The sequence below is a fragment of the Amia ocellicauda genome, chromosome 14 (assembly GCF_036373705.1).
Source record: "Amia ocellicauda isolate fAmiCal2 chromosome 14, fAmiCal2.hap1, whole genome shotgun sequence".
Classification (NCBI taxonomy): Eukaryota; Metazoa; Chordata; class Actinopteri; order Amiiformes; family Amiidae; genus Amia; species Amia ocellicauda.
This window is the reverse complement of record NC_089863.1, coordinates 28,239,869-28,257,391: the sequence shown is the minus strand read 5'-3', so window position 1 is coordinate 28,257,391 and position 17,523 is coordinate 28,239,869. Positions and strand designations below refer to the sequence as shown.

The 17,523-nt window shown below is 47.1% G+C and overlaps 1 protein-coding gene across 6 annotated transcripts in view; it reads right to left on the bottom strand.

Annotated features, from left to right (window-relative positions):
- The window catches only part of mef2d (myocyte enhancer factor 2d), a 57,717-nt gene extending 42,549 nt beyond the window's left edge, over nucleotides 1-15,168 (bottom strand). For 2 of the 6 annotated variants that reach the window (XM_066721494.1, XM_066721500.1), the window contains exon 1: nucleotides 14,992-15,167. The gene's annotated coding sequence lies outside the window, so the exon portion shown is untranslated. Of the gene's footprint in view, nucleotides 1-14,991 lie in introns of all 6 variants that reach the window. The other 4 variants (XM_066721498.1, XM_066721497.1, XM_066721495.1 and 1 more) reach the window with 4 other exon arrangements.
- Between the last annotated feature and the right edge of the window lie 2,355 nt (nucleotides 15,169-17,523).

Below are 17,523 nucleotides of genomic sequence, written 5' to 3'. Positions count from 1 at the left end.
CTCCCTTCCCCACCCCCACCACCACCACCACCACCACCACCACCCACCTGTTCCCCCGTGCAGTCATTGTGCGCTGCAAAAGCCGACTGCAAGTTCAGCTGTCTTCCCCCTGCTTTGCTCGGGTTGCTCCGTTTCTTGTACAACGTTTTGCCCGTGAGTTTGCGTTGCTGCCCTGTCAAGTCATGTGATTGGTTGTGTCAGAGCCCCCTCAGGGAACCGCCGGGGTCCTCTGCCCCCGAGACGCCCGGAAGCAGATCGCTAAATTACTATTCAAACTAGTCCCTGTGCACTCGGACGAAGAGACAGGACGGGGTGCGTGTCTGTATGTGTGTGTGTGTGTGTGTATGAGTGTGTGTGTTACTGTGTGTCTACGTGTTTTGTGTGCGTGAGTGGGAGGGACTGTCTGTACACGTGTGTGAGTATGTGTGCGAGTCTGGGCATGTTTGTCCGTGTTTGCGTGTGTGTGTGTGAGACTGTATGTGACTGTGTGTGTACAAAGTTTGTGTATGTCTATATACGAGTGTGTGTGTGTGTGACTGTGTGACTGTGTGTCTGTACGCATTTGTGAGTGTGTGCAAGTCTGGGCTTGTTTGTGAGTGTGTGTGCATGCGTGTGTGTGCATTTGAACACTTTGCCCATGAATTTCCAGTGCCACAAACTCACGCAACACGGAAGCGGAGAAACAGAAAGGGTTTCTGAGGGCAAAACGCAGGACTCAGATACATCACAGACGGGACTGCAGTTCCTTCTAGGGCACACCGTGGGCCAAACACAGATATTGTGTAACTTTTCCCATTCATGCGTAAAACACCCCTTTTGGTGTACTTTTTTTTTTAATAAACCAATATCCTTACAACCTACCTGGTTCACTAAGGGGATACTAGAGGCAGAGATGTATTTGTCACTGCTTCAGAAAGCCACAGGGGGGGTTCTACATGCTTCTGCTGTTGAGAGGAGAGGATTTTCTCCCGGCGCTCTCGGGACGTTTTCACGCCAGCATTACATGATAAACAGCACAGGATTAGATTTCACAGAGAAAAGACAGGCGAGGCCACAGGGAACGCGAGACAGGTGGCCGGAATAGCGGCCTGCTGAGGGGGGGGGGGGGGGAGAGAGCTAGAGAGACATTGAGAGAGACATTTAACCCTTGTAAATAATGAGATTCCAATGTCTCCCCCTCGCCTCACCCCCCCCACACACACACACAAATATTCCCCACCTCACGTCACCACTTTGAACCCCCCACCCCCCCGTCAGCTACACATTCAGGAGTCATGTGTTGGCCAACTAGTTAGTCAACAGGCTAAATTATCCAAACTGGGAAGTTTCAGCTAAGTATTGCAAACACCCCCTCCTGGTTTTTGTCTCTCGCCGTACACAGAAGTGGCCAAACAAGTTCCAAACACGCCCTACCAGGGAAAAAAAAAAAGAAGTTTAATAAAAGAAATACACCATCGAAAGATACGGCATCAATTTTCTGTTCTCTCGCCCCCGTTTGGGGAACCTCACACATCCCGGCCACAAAATCACTAAACTGCGATGTCTGAGTGCGTGCCAAATACAGTCCTGGACAATCCTGCGGCTTCACTAGGGTTTAGTGTGAATTCTCTCCTCCCTCTTTTGAGTTCTCTTTAATTCTTCCACTGAAGACCTGGGTGAGATGGTCAATCAGAAAGTGTGGTCCACGCATCCCTCACCAAGTACAGGGGAGAGGAGAGAAGGGGTGAGGGAGGGCAGAAGAGGAACCGGGGTGCAAGTGCGGTGGGCCGTGGAGGGACGTTGCGCAACACCTGGCCCGGCTGTGGGGGGTCAGGGGTCGGGGAGCGGTGGGTGGCGGGTGACGGGCGAGGGCTGCAGCGCCAGGGCCGTTGGCCGCAGTTTCACACTGACTGGGCCACTTCCCCTCGAGACTGGGTGGAACAGAGAAGTGAAAATACCAGCTGGGGATGGGCTAAGAGCGAGAGTGCAAGTGAAAGAGAGAGAGAGAGAGAGAGAGAGAGAAGGCCTCGGAGGGCAGAGAGGGAGGGAGGGAGGAAGATGAGAGAGAGAGAAGAGGAGGAGAGGGAGAGAGAGAGAGAGAGAGAGAGAGAGTCAGGGGGAGAGAGAGAGAAAAGAGGGGGAGAGAGAAATGCCTCAGAGGGCAGAAATGGAAAGATAAGTTATGAGGCAGACAGTACGATTAGTGTCTGTACCTCCCCTGCAATGTTTTCTTCATTTAATTGACTTTTTTTTTTCGTCTTTGGACATGACTCTCATCGGAGCTCATTAGCATATCTCAGCCCAGGCGAGGTGTCTGTTGCTACGGCAGCAGGCAGGGCCTTGGGGGGGGAGTATGAAGTCAGTACAGGAAAAAACATCAGGGTTCAGCTGCATAAAACACCGTGGGGGACACTACAGGGCCACTTCACAAGCATCCATAATGGCTTCAGTGCCCACTCCGGCCCCAGTGTGAGTTTCCCACCATCCTGTTCGGCTCTCAACACAAGAAGGCCACACTTTGCTAGGGAGGCCAGGAGAGAGCAGCATGATAAGTCACGAACGCTCATCCCAACACCCCCCCGCCCCGGCAGACTCTCGACACAGCTTGCGAAACCCGGCACCGCGCTGCTGTACAAATAACAGTCTTCATTTTCTTGGTGATAAATGAGGCTCATCGGAGTTTACAGAAACACCACAGCATCCAAGAACAGAGAGAGAGAGAGAAAAAGAAAAGAGAAAAACTAAAAATAATAGGAGACGGGGAGTGGTCTGGGTGTACGAAGTAACAAAAACACAAGCACAAGAGAGAGAGGTGTTTTTTCTGCAGTGATGATACAAAGGCACCAAGCTGGGGTGCTGGGGGGGAGGGGTTATCTGTAGTGTGATAACTGTTTAAATAATATAAACCACAGCAGTAATACTCTCTGGAGTAGGTAGGTAGATAGATAGATAGATAGATAGATAGATAGATAGATAGATAGATAGATAGACAGAAAAGAAAGGAAACATGTCTATGGGACTGGAACTGGGCTCTAGGAGCAAAAACAAAACTTGTAAAAAGTAGCTCCGACCACGATTAAGTGAGACAGTGGGCAAGGGAGGGAAAGGAGAAGGAAGATAGGAAAAAGGCGCCCTGGATAAGAGCATCTGCTTAAAACAATAATAACAAAACAAGAAATGTCTGCCAAAAGTCACGTCTTTAGACTAGTCCTCAGCCTGGCCTCCGGGATGAAATTAATGCCAATGATAAATACAAAAAAAATGCTCCTTTTATTTGGCAGGTCCGTTTAGGGGCCCAGGGGACCAATGTTGCGGGGAGAGGCCTTTTTAATGATGCACAGACCCCATTTCTGAGCCCCACCAACCCCTAGCACTAATGTGTGACTAGTGATGGGCAATGCGGAGTATCAAACTGAGCAAAATCATGCATACGGGTGAGAGTTTCGAGGAATATGTCCAACACACTGGACTGCGATGCAAAGTAGCACGTTTGTGTGAGTTAGTTTTGGAGATCTGCTGACTCTGTACTGCGTCAGATGGTGAACGTACGGCGCTGTGATGAAAACGCAAGACATTACGGAAAGCTGTTAAATCAATTTGAGAAATCGGACAGTTAGGTTCTGGCGTTTCTCGCTGTGTAAGTCGGCACATCGGCTGTTAAAGTTGACACCTCGCTTCTCGCTATTCCATATTGTGTTGTGACTCATCTTTGACACTCTTGTAATTTCAGCTCAGATTGGACTCCCCCAATCCGGACTCCAACAAACGACTCCAGGATGCAAACACTGAGGGGAGGAGAGCCAAACAAAATGCAGAGGACCACAGAGAGAGCCAACGCAACATAATAAATAAATAATAACATTTAAAAGTTAAAAAATAAACAAGTTTGGGAGATCGCTTTTCAGAGTTGAGGGGGCGGGACTTAAGTGTGGTGGAGGGGAAGTGTGCCGTGACAGAAGGGAAGCTGCTTGTTTGTTTGTTAGCCCGTTTTGTTTTCTCTCACAGAGAGAGCAAGAGACAGCAGGAGAGAAATCGTCAGCGAGAGAGGGGTGTTAGGAGAGAAAAAGTCACACACGGAGAAAGAGAGAGAGGGAGGGGGAGATATTGAGCGAGGGAGGGAGAGGTGTAAGGTTTCAGCTGGCGGTTCTCTCTCTGCTGTTTCAGCTGCGCTGGGGCAGTGGCCGCACTTGGCAGGGCCCCAGAGAGAGTCCTCTCGCAACCGGTCCTCTCCTATCACAGAAGCCAGAGCTGTCTGTCTGTCTGTCTGACAGTCTGGTGTCTCTTATTTATACAAGAGCAGTAGCCTCCCTCCCGACTGACCAAAACCCACCGGGCCCATAAAAGGCATCCTAATTGTGCGGGCGGACACATGGGAAACTCCTTCACAGGGCTGAGGATCAGGCAGGCTCTTGTAACAGATGTAAACGATTTCACGTTCATTTGTACTGTATTGACTTTTGAAAAAGCAGTGTGTTGAAGGGGTCTCTCTATCTCCACACACAGATAGTTGACACATTAAAGGAAAAACAAACATAAAGTGTCTCAGCAAGGTGTTGGGCACCACAAGCTGCCAGAACAGCTTCAATGCTCTATGAGATTCTACGAGCCTCTGAACTCTACTGGAGGGATGAACACCATTCTTCCAAAAGATATTCCATCATTTGGTGTTTTGATGATGGTGGAGAGCACCGTCTAACACATCGCTCCAAAATCTCAAATAGGTGTTCAATTGGCTTGAGATCTAGGCCTGCTCAGCATTTGTATACATGCCACAGAGCATGATAGGATGTTAATTGCTTAATTGGATCATGCAGTACACCTGTTTGGAGGCATCTGCTTTCATTATGTTCCTGCACTCATTTATTCAGGTTTTTCCTTTAATTTGTCACCTATCTGCATATATATATATTTACTTTATTCACAGAAGCAACAGGATGGCAAAACTGATACACGACACAAAGACTAAGGGAAGACACCGACAGATTTGTTTTAATTTATTTCTCTTTTTAATGCTAAAACTTTGACATTGACACTGATAAGGGCCTAGGGCTGTTCCTTCCAAAAATATTATGAATAATAATAATACTGCTCTAACTTAAAAAGCTGCAGGAACGAGTTGCATTTCGCCTTCTGTACCACAAACCAACCCCCCTCCCCAACTCCCCCCAATCACCTCTTCAGTGTGAGAGAGGGAAGGGGTTGCCATGGAGATGAGTCGCAGCGCAGTGATGCTCCACTCTCACCGAGGGCCGAGGTGTGAATACCACCTCCACACGCTTCCACAGCAACACACACACACACACGCACGCGCGCTACATTGGGAAACCCCGGTCTGCACTACGTTTACACTTAAGACTGTAACCTGGGCCTAGAAAACCGAATCTGACCGTGGTCTCCCAAAACCAAGACAGTAACCTCAGACCAGACGTAAAAAAAAAAAAAAAAAAAAAAAAAAAAACTGGCATCGATGACACAAACCCGTGTCCTGAAAATAATACCAACACAAAAATAATAACCCTGAACTGAATGCTGCTTTGGTAACCAAACAGGTATATGAAGCTCACTAAGTGTACAGTCACCTCATTGTTTGGAGAGAACGAAAAATAAATAAACGTTGTGGTTACGGTGCACGATACTTTTATGTTGCGAGATGTAAGAAAAACCAACAGATAACATAGTGTCATATCTGATCCAACATAGATGTATGGTTTAAATGCATATGAAACCGAGCATATGACCTTGCATGAACTTTTCCCTTTCCGCACTGTTGAAAACCTCATCTCTCACTTCGTAATCCAGGGCTGGTTTCCTCAGCGGACGGGACCTGCAGAGGGTTGAGAATATAGGCCACAGGGACAATAGCGATTTCTATAAATGGAGACCGACGTTGAAGGCCACTCGCAGTTTTACGTCCATTGATCATTTTTGTTATTAAAGTATCTATATAGAAGACAAAAGAGCTTAATCTGGATAAACCCTTTGGGCACAAACTGGTCTAATACTCACTCAGGGAAAGAATATATTAGGAAAAAAAGGGACCTGGAATCCAGGACTAAAAACAGAGATAAAAGCAGATTCTAATGTACTCCTACACACATTGTAATCCAGGGATAAAAATAGACAGGATGCGCTATTCACAATTTCAAAAAAATTAAAAAAACATTAATTTCTTTCTCTCTCCCCAAAACGGGGTCAGCTTACAATTGTGTGGCTGTTCACAAGTGGGATATTTTAAGTAACATCTCTCTCTCTCTCTCTCTCTCTCTCTCTCTCTCTTTGTTTCTCATCAGTGCCTCTTTGGATAAATATAGTCTCCTGATCTGTGTATTTTTAGACAAACGCAACACTTAGTTAAGGGAAACGTGTATCATCTAGAATTGTTTTGGTGTGTGTATATTTAAATATATGCACACCTATTTTCTTCTGTTCATGTCCTCTCTTACGCACACTGCCCTGCATGTGTCCTGTGATCCACCACGCAGTTCGGCTTTGACAGTTGTCTGCCACGCGCTTCCTGCGTGTTTTCAATATGTAGGTAAAATTAAAGCGATGGGGCTGCACTGACTCAGACAGTCCTCAGAAGTCCCCCTCCCGGCCACCCCATAATGCCAGTAACGGCGAGGGGGAGCGGGTGGAGCAGGCACGATGCGGTCACCCGGGCTGCGGGTCCCGTCCCTGCTTCAGACAGCACGGCCGACATCAGTCCGTTTAAGTGTTTGTTTTTCCAGAGCTGCGTATGTTGTGCAAACAGAAGGTGCCTACGGGTAGCGCGGAGAAACAATGCCCCTCCAATCACTGAACAGGTCCAGTACAGACAGGGCAAGCGCTGTATACCCGTCTGTCTCTGCACCCACTGAAACAGAGGCTCCGATACTGCGTCTGTACTTCCAACACCCCAGATCGTCCGGAGTGTATCATTTTAACCCCCCACCCCAGACTGGAGTCCTACAAACGTCTGCCAGGTGGAAAGTAAGCAAGCAAGCAAAAGAGGAAGTACTCTTTCAGCGCTGTCATGCGTATTTAAACAACACGGCACGTCGGGGTACCTGACAAAAGGACAGGAAACAATGCCAGTCCGGCGCCACACAATGCCACTCGAGTGGACGCCTGGGGGTTTGGCACGGCGTGTGCTGTTCCTATACGTCTCCTCCTCTTTCCCTCGCACAGGTGAAAAAGGCATCCAGTTAGGACAGGAGACGGAGCCATAACTGAAAATTACTGCATAAACCAATGGCAGACACAATCAGGGCGTCCAACTGGTCTAAATTACGCCATACAGAACAAAGATCTGTGCAGTAATTCAACTGTTTTCACTTCAATATAAAGCCCCATGTCCACACACACTTTTTCGCCCTGGTGTGACAGTGACATCCTGTGTCTTCTAAAACTCCTGGACTGGACAGAAAACGGTCCAATCGCTCTGTAAATGTCTCTGAGGCCTGTTTCCCACAGAACAACCTACGTTTCTCAAGATTCAGTGTAGTACAGTGTAGTAAGGGTTCTCAGCCCAATAGGACACATCTATAATGAAACCAGAGTAAGACCAGATCAAATTATCAGTGTGAATTAATTCAGGGTAGGTGACAACACTTTTTTGGGAGTGACGTGTATGTCCATCTAATTCGAATACAGAAAAAACCTGCAAACAGGTAAAGGATACCCAACAAGACAACCTGGCCTGAATCTGCAAGGAAAGGGTTTTGATTTGATTCGACTCGATCTGATTGGATATGACCTCTGCACAAACAGCGCAGTGTGGTGCGTCATTCTCGGGCCATCGGCGCCTGCGTCCTGAAAAGAATTCAACTAAGCATCAGCGCCATAGAACTAATCCCCCATTACGAGATCCTAGAAAGCGCATGTTTCCAACTTTCGGTGGTTTTACAGCTTGGCTCTTCAGATTTGGGGTGATTTGAGCCAGAGCCGATTGCAGAGTATTAGGGATGGGAGTACAGGGAACGGCGCTTTCCTCGTTGCCGGATGAGGCTTAAGAAGGGCAGTGTGTGTGTGTGTGTGTGTGTGTGTGTGTGAGCTTGCGACTGTGTGTGTGTGTGTGTGTGTGTGTGTGTGTGTGTGTGTGTGTGTGTGTGAGAGTTTGTGTGTGAATGCGTGTGCGAGTGTGTGTGTGTGTGTGTGAATATGTGTAAGTTTGTGTGAGTGTGTGTAATGTAGTGTGGATTTATTACACCAGCTGAGTCTTGTTTATTTTCGCAAGGATTCTTTCCCATGCTGTTGGCTGGGTACTTCTGGGCGTTTTTAATTTCCTTTTTTTTTTTTTGGTCAAAGGTACAAGAAAAAGAAGAAGAAGGGGAAAAAGGAGGGAGAGAGGGAGAGAGAGAGGAAAGGGAGAAAACCAGAGCAATCTGAAAGACCCCTGAAAAAGACTTCTTAACAGAAATGATCATGTGATCGATCTGGGCTGGGCTTCATCGGGAGGGAGACGTGAGAATGACACCAGCATCAACAACAGCTGCAAGAAGCCACGAATCATGATCCGTGGGAACAGCGCTAACAGAAAGTGCTTCACCTGGCGAGGGGGGGGGGGGCCTCCTTCACACGCGTGTTCACGATTTCATGTGTGTTCTTGTGTGTGCCGCGGCCCCAATCCTCCCCGGAGCCGGTTTTCTGTCTCAACGGCGTCTTGTCGTTGATTCTCGTGAATCCTAACCAGCTGGGACGAACACAAACTTTTATCTTTTTGTTTTTTTAAATCGTATTATTATTTTGACTTGTGTGGCTTTTATCTTATCAGCTAGAAAATACAGCACTCTGCCAGCTGCGGCCAAAGCAAGAATACTGCGCCGGTGACTTAACACCGCTCTTCAAACCCCGGCCTGGAAAAAAAAACCTCCCGAGAGCGAACCTGAGCCCGGGGCGGCCATCTCCCACAGTGAGAGAGGGGGAGAGAGGAGGGAGAGAGAGGAGGAGACAACAAGGAAAGGAGGGGGGAGAGGGGGAGAGAGGGAGACGACAAGGAGTGGAGGGCGAGAGAGAGAGAGAGAGAAGGAGATGGAAAGAGAGAGGGAGGGAAAAAGAAAGAGAGGGGGAGAGAGGGAGACAACAAGGAAAGGAGGGAGAGAGAAGGAGAGGGAGGGAGGGAGAGGAAGAGGGAGAAGGAAACAGGCAGAGAGGGACAGGGAGAGAGCTAGAGAGAGGGAGAGAGATACGAATGTGTTTGATGCATTTTATTTTTATTTGATTTCATTATACTATAATAATTTATATATGCCAACAAAGCGAGTCTGATTTTGAGAGAGAGACAGTGACACACGAGCACCAGCTGTAGATAAAATGTAAATACTTGTTTGTAATGTATGTCATCGTATTTCAAAAAGTAATCTGTAAATAGTAAACCTATTTTCTTTATTTCTAAGTATAAATATTATTTAATTTTGTTCTTTCTGTACTTTAATACTTCTTATTGTGATTTATAATAATATTATTTATTTTCCGTATATGTATGCATGTCCCATTGCTTTGACAATACAAATTTGACTGTCATTGAATTGAAAAATTTTAGAGATCGCAGATCCGCAGTGACAGAACAGACCAGACTGCTGTCTCGCATAACAGTCAGAAGTGCGTCCGGACACTGACCAATCGTACCTTTGTGACCTTATAGAGGCAGCGCAGGTTGAAGACTTTCGGGGGTCAGCGCACACTAGGACCTGACAGCAAGGAACATTACCGTTGTGAATGAATGCAGCCCTGAACTGACAAACCCGATCTCTAAAATGACTGACACACACACACTACAAAACACACTACAAACACAACACACATCAAGAAGGGTGCTCCCTCAGAGATGTGATGACAGCCTAGTCCGTCCATCTCTTACTGGAAACCGGTAGAACTGGGGAGGGGAATGCGAGTCCATGAGAGTGTGTTTGTGAATGAAAGTGTGAAAGTGTGTGTGTGTGTGTGTGTGTGTGTGTGTGTGTGAGAGAGAGAGAGAGAGAGAGAGAGTTTGTGTGTGTGTATGTGTGAGAGAGGGAGAGTGCAATTGTGCGTCTGTGTGAGTGTGACTGTCTTTGTGTTTGTGTCTGTGTGTGTGAAAGAGTGTATATGTGTGTGTATGTGGTCTACTAAAGCAACTAAAGGGCAATTGCACATTCTGTATTCTTAGTTTCTCTACAATAATAATAATAATTATCTAAAAGTTTTTTTTTTTTTTACCTATTGATGCTCTTTACAGAAATGAGACGCTATGGTTCAAGCGAGACGCTTTTCTGGCAAAAGGCGTAGGTCTGAATTGGAATTCCTAGCTCTCTGATTCCCCGCAAAAAACGTTTGGCCCATGGAGGTATTTGCCTGGCAACTGTTTCTTGACACTGAATTCTAATTTTAGAAAACACGGGGTACAGTTGCATCATGACATGTCGTGACCCTGAACGCCACGGGCTGCTCATTGTGAGAGTTTACACGACTTGAGTAAAAGAGGAACTTTTGCAGACACTGCGGACTCGAAGTCCGACCCGGCTCTGCACTGGAGCGTTCCGGCACTTCGTAGCCAAACAATGGAGAACTGAGAAGGGCGCCCAACAGGAAATGCAACCTGAAGCTCAGATGTCTCAGCCCTTCAGACACACGGCGCAACCCTCAATAGTCCATATTAAGGAAATAAAAGAACAGATTCAGTGGATAGGTTGTTTTTCTCCTCTAAATAAACTAGTGATTCGTAATATCTTCAGCTTCCTGTCTTGGCTGGGGAATATCCAGTATCTACAATATTCTCCGCTACGGTTTCAACCTTGTAGCTGCTCACCAAAGGCAAATTTCGCCTGATCCCTGCATCACTGAGCCGGCCAATACTCTCCACTCCTCAGGGGTTAGACCCAATAAACCCTAATTATTCACGAAACCCCTCAGTCTTGGAACACGTGCTTTGAAAGTCCTATACAATGCTGCTTATTTTGATGGAGAAATAGTTGGAAATAGATACCTATTGAACCAAAGGGCTTTTTCAGACAGGAGAGGAGAGAGAGGGAGGGAGGGAGGGAGGGAGGGAATCATAATTTCACCAACACAGTGAGAAACACATACAGAAAAGTGTCAGGGACGTGATGTTTCAGAAAAGCGTAAATTCGTTATGATGTCTGGGAAGGGGCGTTGGCGGGGGATTGCGTCTCCCCTCAGTCACGGCTCACGGTGCAGGTCACGATACACTGTGAATCACCGGCCTCACATTAATAATAATGGGTTTTGTTGTGTTGTTGTTGTTGTAATAAACAGGTGGCCGATATTACAGAAGTTCAGGAGCAGGGCACTCAATCAAAACACAACTAAACAGAAAAATCACGAACTAACGAACGGAATCAATGAAAATCACGTTCTGCGATCATCTGGGGACTCTACGGCTCTGCACCTGGCGAAGCGATGTGCCAAGCGGGCATTGAATGCACCTGATTTTGCCAACACCGCAGACTGTCCGCGCACACCCGCTGATAGGGCCTCCTGCAACCTCTCCTGCAACATCACTTTCAGAAGCCTAGCCGTGAAATACATCACCGGGGTTAAGCTGGTGTGATTCGTCTTTATCCTATGGACTTCTGTTCTTCCCTATTGCCTTACGATGCCTAGCTCTAGATTGGGTGTTTATAAATTTCTGGGTTTTTGGGGTGCATTATTAACACCTTGTAAATCAAAAGTGTTCCTCAAGGAGAGAGACATCGGTTTAACGCGTACACATGCTTAACGAACACCGGCAGGGAAAGAGTTTCTGCAGCACTGGGCCGTACAGAGATGAATCCACCTTGCCACCTTGGCCAACAAAACACTCCAGGTGAAAACAAGAGTCAGAGAGGATTGTTAAAATAAGGGGAAGACAATCAGTGTCGCACAGGCCTCTGGGCAAAATGCTTTTTCAACGGAGATGGGGTGGGGTGCTAGAATCAGGTCTCCAGGTCTCTTTCATGCCAGAGAGACAGCGATCGTCTTCCCATCCATTAAGCGAGCCATCACAGAAATCAAGGACTCCAGAGTGAAACCAAAACCAGAAAAAGACAGGCCTCCAGGAACCAATTACATCCTACTGCGGGGGGCGCCCCTTTCGGAGCCTTGTGCTGATCTGACCCCCCCACCCACCCCTCACTTCCCCTCACCGAATCTTTCAGAAGGTACGATTTCAGGAAGATAAGCCTGTTTGGACAAGTGACAATGACAGCAAGATAAGAGGCAAAAAACAGGAAGCGAGAGAGGGATCGGTTACAGAGCGCACACATAGCCAGGCACAGAAACCCAGGGGCTTGCGGACCAGGTAAACTGCTAGTGACCCCATCACTCTGACACTGTGGTGTTCCTATTGCGCTGTGTGTGTGTGTGTGTGTGTGTGTGTGTGTGTGTGTGTGTGTGTGTGTCATTATAAGAGAAAAGCCGGGCAGGACAGCCAGTTCCTCCGAGGAGTAAAGCAGTCAGAGACTCTTAACTTCCTGTCCTCTCACAGTCAGTGAATTTGGCACAAACTGAGAGGACAGCTCTCTGCCCGAGTGTGCCGTACCTCGCTTGGCTGTTTTAATGAGGCCCCAGTGCAAGAGGTGGTCAATTACTGGACCTTCCCAGCACAGCACACTGCGGGACCCTGACCCACCTCCCTAATGAAGTGACCTCGTTGCCGGACAGCCCAAACACACTTCGTCGGGGGAACGGCGGCGCCAGAAAATCCTGAGATTTCACGGAGTGGAAGATCGAGGTTGGTGCAGCCCGGAAAGCAGCATAGTTTGGCAGTGTACGCTGTGTTTGGGTCCAGCAGGGGTTCGCTGCCCCGATCCTCAAGAGCCATTAAGGTCCCTTGCCTGACAAACAAACTTTGAGTTACATAACCTCAACCAATTATTTCCCCGGCTCTGCGTGAATGCGGGTTGCATGAGATTGAACAGGACCTAGAAAAGCTGTGAGACAGGGCCTCTCGAGGGACGGGGTTGGAGACCACCGATTTACCAAAGCAAGAAAAACATGAGATCCTGGTATTTTATTTTAATTTTCTATTGCAGATTTGCCACATCCTCATCACCTGGACCTCAGCTTTCATTCCTCCATTCCATTCTCTCTCTATCTCTCTCTGGCGATCTCTTATTTGAACTAGAGATTTGCTTTTGTGTTTTTGTTTTCTCTCATTGTTGTGCCATATAAACACAATTGAACATTCTGCAAGTGCCGTGTGACCGATAGTTCAGCGAAAGCACTAAAACCAGACGAGGGGGGGGGGGGCAGGTGCAGGAATGATGGGAAACGCTGATCCACACAAGTTTAAATGCAGCCCAGACTGGCTGCTGAGGAGAGCGTTTGTTTTGCATCGCTGGGAGTCTTTGCACCTACTGTGTGAAGACTGGAGTAATTCTCAAATGTTCTGAGAGCTTTAATTTGTATTATTATCCTTATACCTCATACACATACAAGGCCAATGAAAGAATAGTCATCCGGAGCAGTTATTATAATGTCACCTGCCCACCACCCCCAATAATAAATGAAAAAAAGTCCACTAAAATCGAAATGGAGAATTGAAAACACGGTCGCAGTCCGCAAATGAGAGTATGTGCTGCCTCTATATTGTACACATAGAGATGTCTTTGCATCTGTCACTTGTTGAGTTTTTCTATTCTTTCTTTTTTTTTGTAACAGACATTCAATGGGACTGTGGCGCAGACGGAAATTGGGCTTCAGAGAGGAAAAGTTTCCATGCATGTGAAGCAGAATGTGCGATGTGTCCATCCCTCTGCTGACTGTCGGGTAATAAAGACAGCGCTGGCATGAATGGGTTTCTATGGTGACCGCAGATGTCTGTGTTATTATTCTCTGGACGGCGCAGCCTCAGCACTGCCAGAGCCATGCATGCACCAAAACAAAGCTATTTGCATTCATAATAATAATAACCCAACTGGTCAGCAAACGGTTATGGCCCTCAATGGGTGAAACAGACACGGAAAATCGCCTCTCCTTCAAAGGGGAACTTAAAAAGCCCAGACGCGTGAAGGAAAAGCAACACAATAACAGCAGAAGTGACGTCGCCGCCGCGCATCCTCCTTTACGGCTCCGGCGGCCCCGATATTTTGGCACAGAAATGACAGACACATAAATAAATATGTACAGATGTAAAATATATAAGATCTGTGCAGTTGGCACCGAATGCAGTGCTGTCTTGCTCCAGTTGCAGTAGTTCGCATGGCTGGAAACCCCAGCGGGAGAGGGGGTGTAATCGTAGATCGTGCACAGCGAAGTGACGGGACATCTGAGCAACCGGTCAGGGCCACCCATCTTCACACGCATTAGAGGTGTTACATGGACATGGATTTGGATTTGTTACTGCGGGTTATGCCCAGAAAGTAAAGGACAGTATTAGCTCAATACGGGGGACATGTCATCCAATCGGCTCGAATAATCGAAATAAACAAACGAATCACACATGCGCGCATTAAACCCATCCAATGCAATGCGATCGCGGTCTACAGACGGTAAGTCCACCGTATAGGGAGACAAAAACGTGTCTCTGACATGGATCCAGTTTGTGTCCAACTGGAAGCCAGTGCGCGGTGACAGCTCAGCCGGGCTCTCTTGACAGCTCCTGTCGCGACAGCTGGCCGTGTCGGCGACACACACACGCAGATCCCGCAGGAGCCGTGTCCGTAACCACCAGCACCAGAGCGACTACTGTCTATGTGCAGCTATCTGTCCATCTGTGTGTCTATAATATAGGCTACACAGGCCTACGTGCCCCTGTACCGATATGTATCGCCATATATCCCCGCTCCAAATGCCCTCTCGCAGAAGCCGACAGCCATAAAAGCAAGACCCACACTGAATAACGCCAAAACACCAGTGGACGTCCACAGACCGTCCCGCTCCTGCCTCTGATCGGCCCCCGGCCACATCGCACAGCCGACCCACACAGCGAGCAGCCGAGCGATCCGTCAGATGTGGGGCAAGAAACAACAACAACAACAGCGGCGGCGGCGGCGGCGGCGCAGAGCCGTGCGGCCGTCAGAGCGCCGGAGGAAGGAATGAAAAGCCCGCACTCACCCAGAAACCAGGTCTGCACATCTGCGCGGGGCCCGGGCGCTGCTATTTCCCTTATAAACAACAGTCACAGCTCCCGCCGTCGCCAGTCTCTGTGGAAAATCCCCCCCTTTTCTCCCTCTCGGCTGTACAGTGTAACTATTTAGTTCAGTCAAGTGATACAATGTAGAAAGTGGTGCGCAATCGAACCTGCTGCGCTGTGCGCCGTGACGGGCGGGCCGGCGACCAATCACGTCCCGGCTCTGGGTGCCGGGGGGCCAATCAGCGGGGGCCGTGAGAGGGAACGGGTTGTTTGTGTGCAGGAGAGGGGCGGAGGAGGGGGCTCAAGCTCGTGTGACGCGTGTGTATCCCTCCGCCTTGTCAATTAGGGTTTGCTTGGATTATTTGGAAGGAAATATCTCCATTAAAGGCATAGACTTTTTTCTTCTTCTTCTTCCCCCACTTTCATCCCTTCTCTTCAATTTGAACCCCGCGCAGAGCATTCTTCTTAACGGGATGTTGTATTGCTAGAAAGACCTGTTTCACTTTGTATTTTTATTGTTTATATACACACGTATTAAAGCAATAACCAGTCACGACAACGATAACCCCCTCTTTTTTATTAAGTAAAATACAGCATTTCAGGCCCGTTTCCCCGAGGCACCTAGTTCATGTATTGTCTTCTGCATCGATTGGCTGGCTACATTAACTTTACTAATGACGTAGTTCAAGAGTAATTACGACTCCCTCCTTTTGCCACATACATATATCGAAACTATACGATTGCCTTTCTTTCTTACTTGCACTTTGTAGAAATAGAGATCTGCATCCAACATACAGCGGCTGTACACTGTCCGCTAGCACCTTGGTTGGGTTTTCTTTCTACACTTCTAGATGTGCTGTACATATAGCCTACATATATGAACATACGGACCTGTTGTGCTCTTCTGATTATGTTGTGTTGCATGTAAATAAATAACAGAGAGAGAGAGAGAGAGAGAGAGAGAGAGCTTTGGACGTAGGTGTTAGTCATGTCAATCATTCAATCATCATCATCATCATCATCATATTATTATTATTATTATTATTATTATTATTATTATTATTATATTTATTACCAAAACAATATTGAAAATCTACTTTCTAACAAATCAGTACATCACAGTACAATTCATGAATTGGTCTCACAGGAGTCAAATGCACAATATCACAATAGTCTTCTGCATTCCCACCCACCCACCCCACTTTTCTAATAAACAAATACATACATACATTATTAAATAAGCCACATTACAAGAACAGCCAAAGATCACATATGTTGAATCAGCAGATTTTTAACTATCCCCCAGCGAACTCCCCAGAGGAAACTCACACAATGTTAACTGTCACTTTACATTAATGTAGCATGTGCTGATGCGGGCCAGGTGTGTGTGTGTAATCCCATTGTGGGAGAGGTCACATGGACTGATCGAGGCAAGGAGACGTTCCTCATCTGGGGAGAACAGTGCTGAAGTCTTCCCAGCGTTGGGCTGCAGTGTGGGAGCTGGGTGACTGAGACTCATTAGATATTTATTCATTTAAATGGTGCATTTGTGTGTGTGGAGGAGGGGTGCTGGGGGAAGGGGTGTAAGTACATATACACCTACAAATATAGATACAGCATCAGTGGCCCTCCTGCGGTGACTGAATACATCGACCACATCAAACCAGAGGAGCTTTTCCAGATCAGCAGGGACACACGCACCCGGGGACACAAATGGAAATTGGGCTTCATGGCATTCAAGACAGAAAACAGGAGACACTTCTTCACACAGAGTCATCACAATCTGGAACAAACTCCCCAGCGATGTGGTTGAAGCAACAATTTGGGAACATTTAAAATAGTTTGTAAACTTGCTAATGTTCTTCTTAAATTCACTAGCAAGGCAGAGTTTGAGTAGATTCAACAAATTATGCTCATTATTTAGAACATAAGAACAAGAAAGTTTACAATCGAGAGGAGGCCATCCCACCCATCGTGCTCGTTTGGTGTCCATTAATAACTGAGTGATCCAAGGATCCTATCCAGTCTATTTTTTAATGTTCCCAAATTGTCGCTTCAACCACATCGCTGAGGAGTTTGTTCAGATTGTGACGCCTCTCTGTGTGAATTTATTTATTTGTGTGTTTGTTTTTAAAGGCTCTGAAATCTACTTTGAAAGCCAAGAAATTAGGAGATTTAGGATTTAGGATTTAGTTTGGACATTGAACCCTTATTTGAAATGGAATTACTTTAATCCTCATTGTTTGGGGGGGGGAGGGAATCAAATACTTTCAAAAGAAACAAACCCCACAGCTGGGAAGACACTAATTGAGAGTCTGCTAACCTGTCCTCTACAGTCCATAACCCCTTTGCCAACAGAAAGGGTGCGCAGAAGAAAAGGCAAGACTTGCTGACCTGGGCCCCTGAGTGCCACCTGGTTGCTGTTGAACCCAGACTGCTAACCACTCAACTGTTTTGATGGTAGGGACTCATGGAGACCTGCCAGAACTGTGACTCTGGTTACATAAGCACCT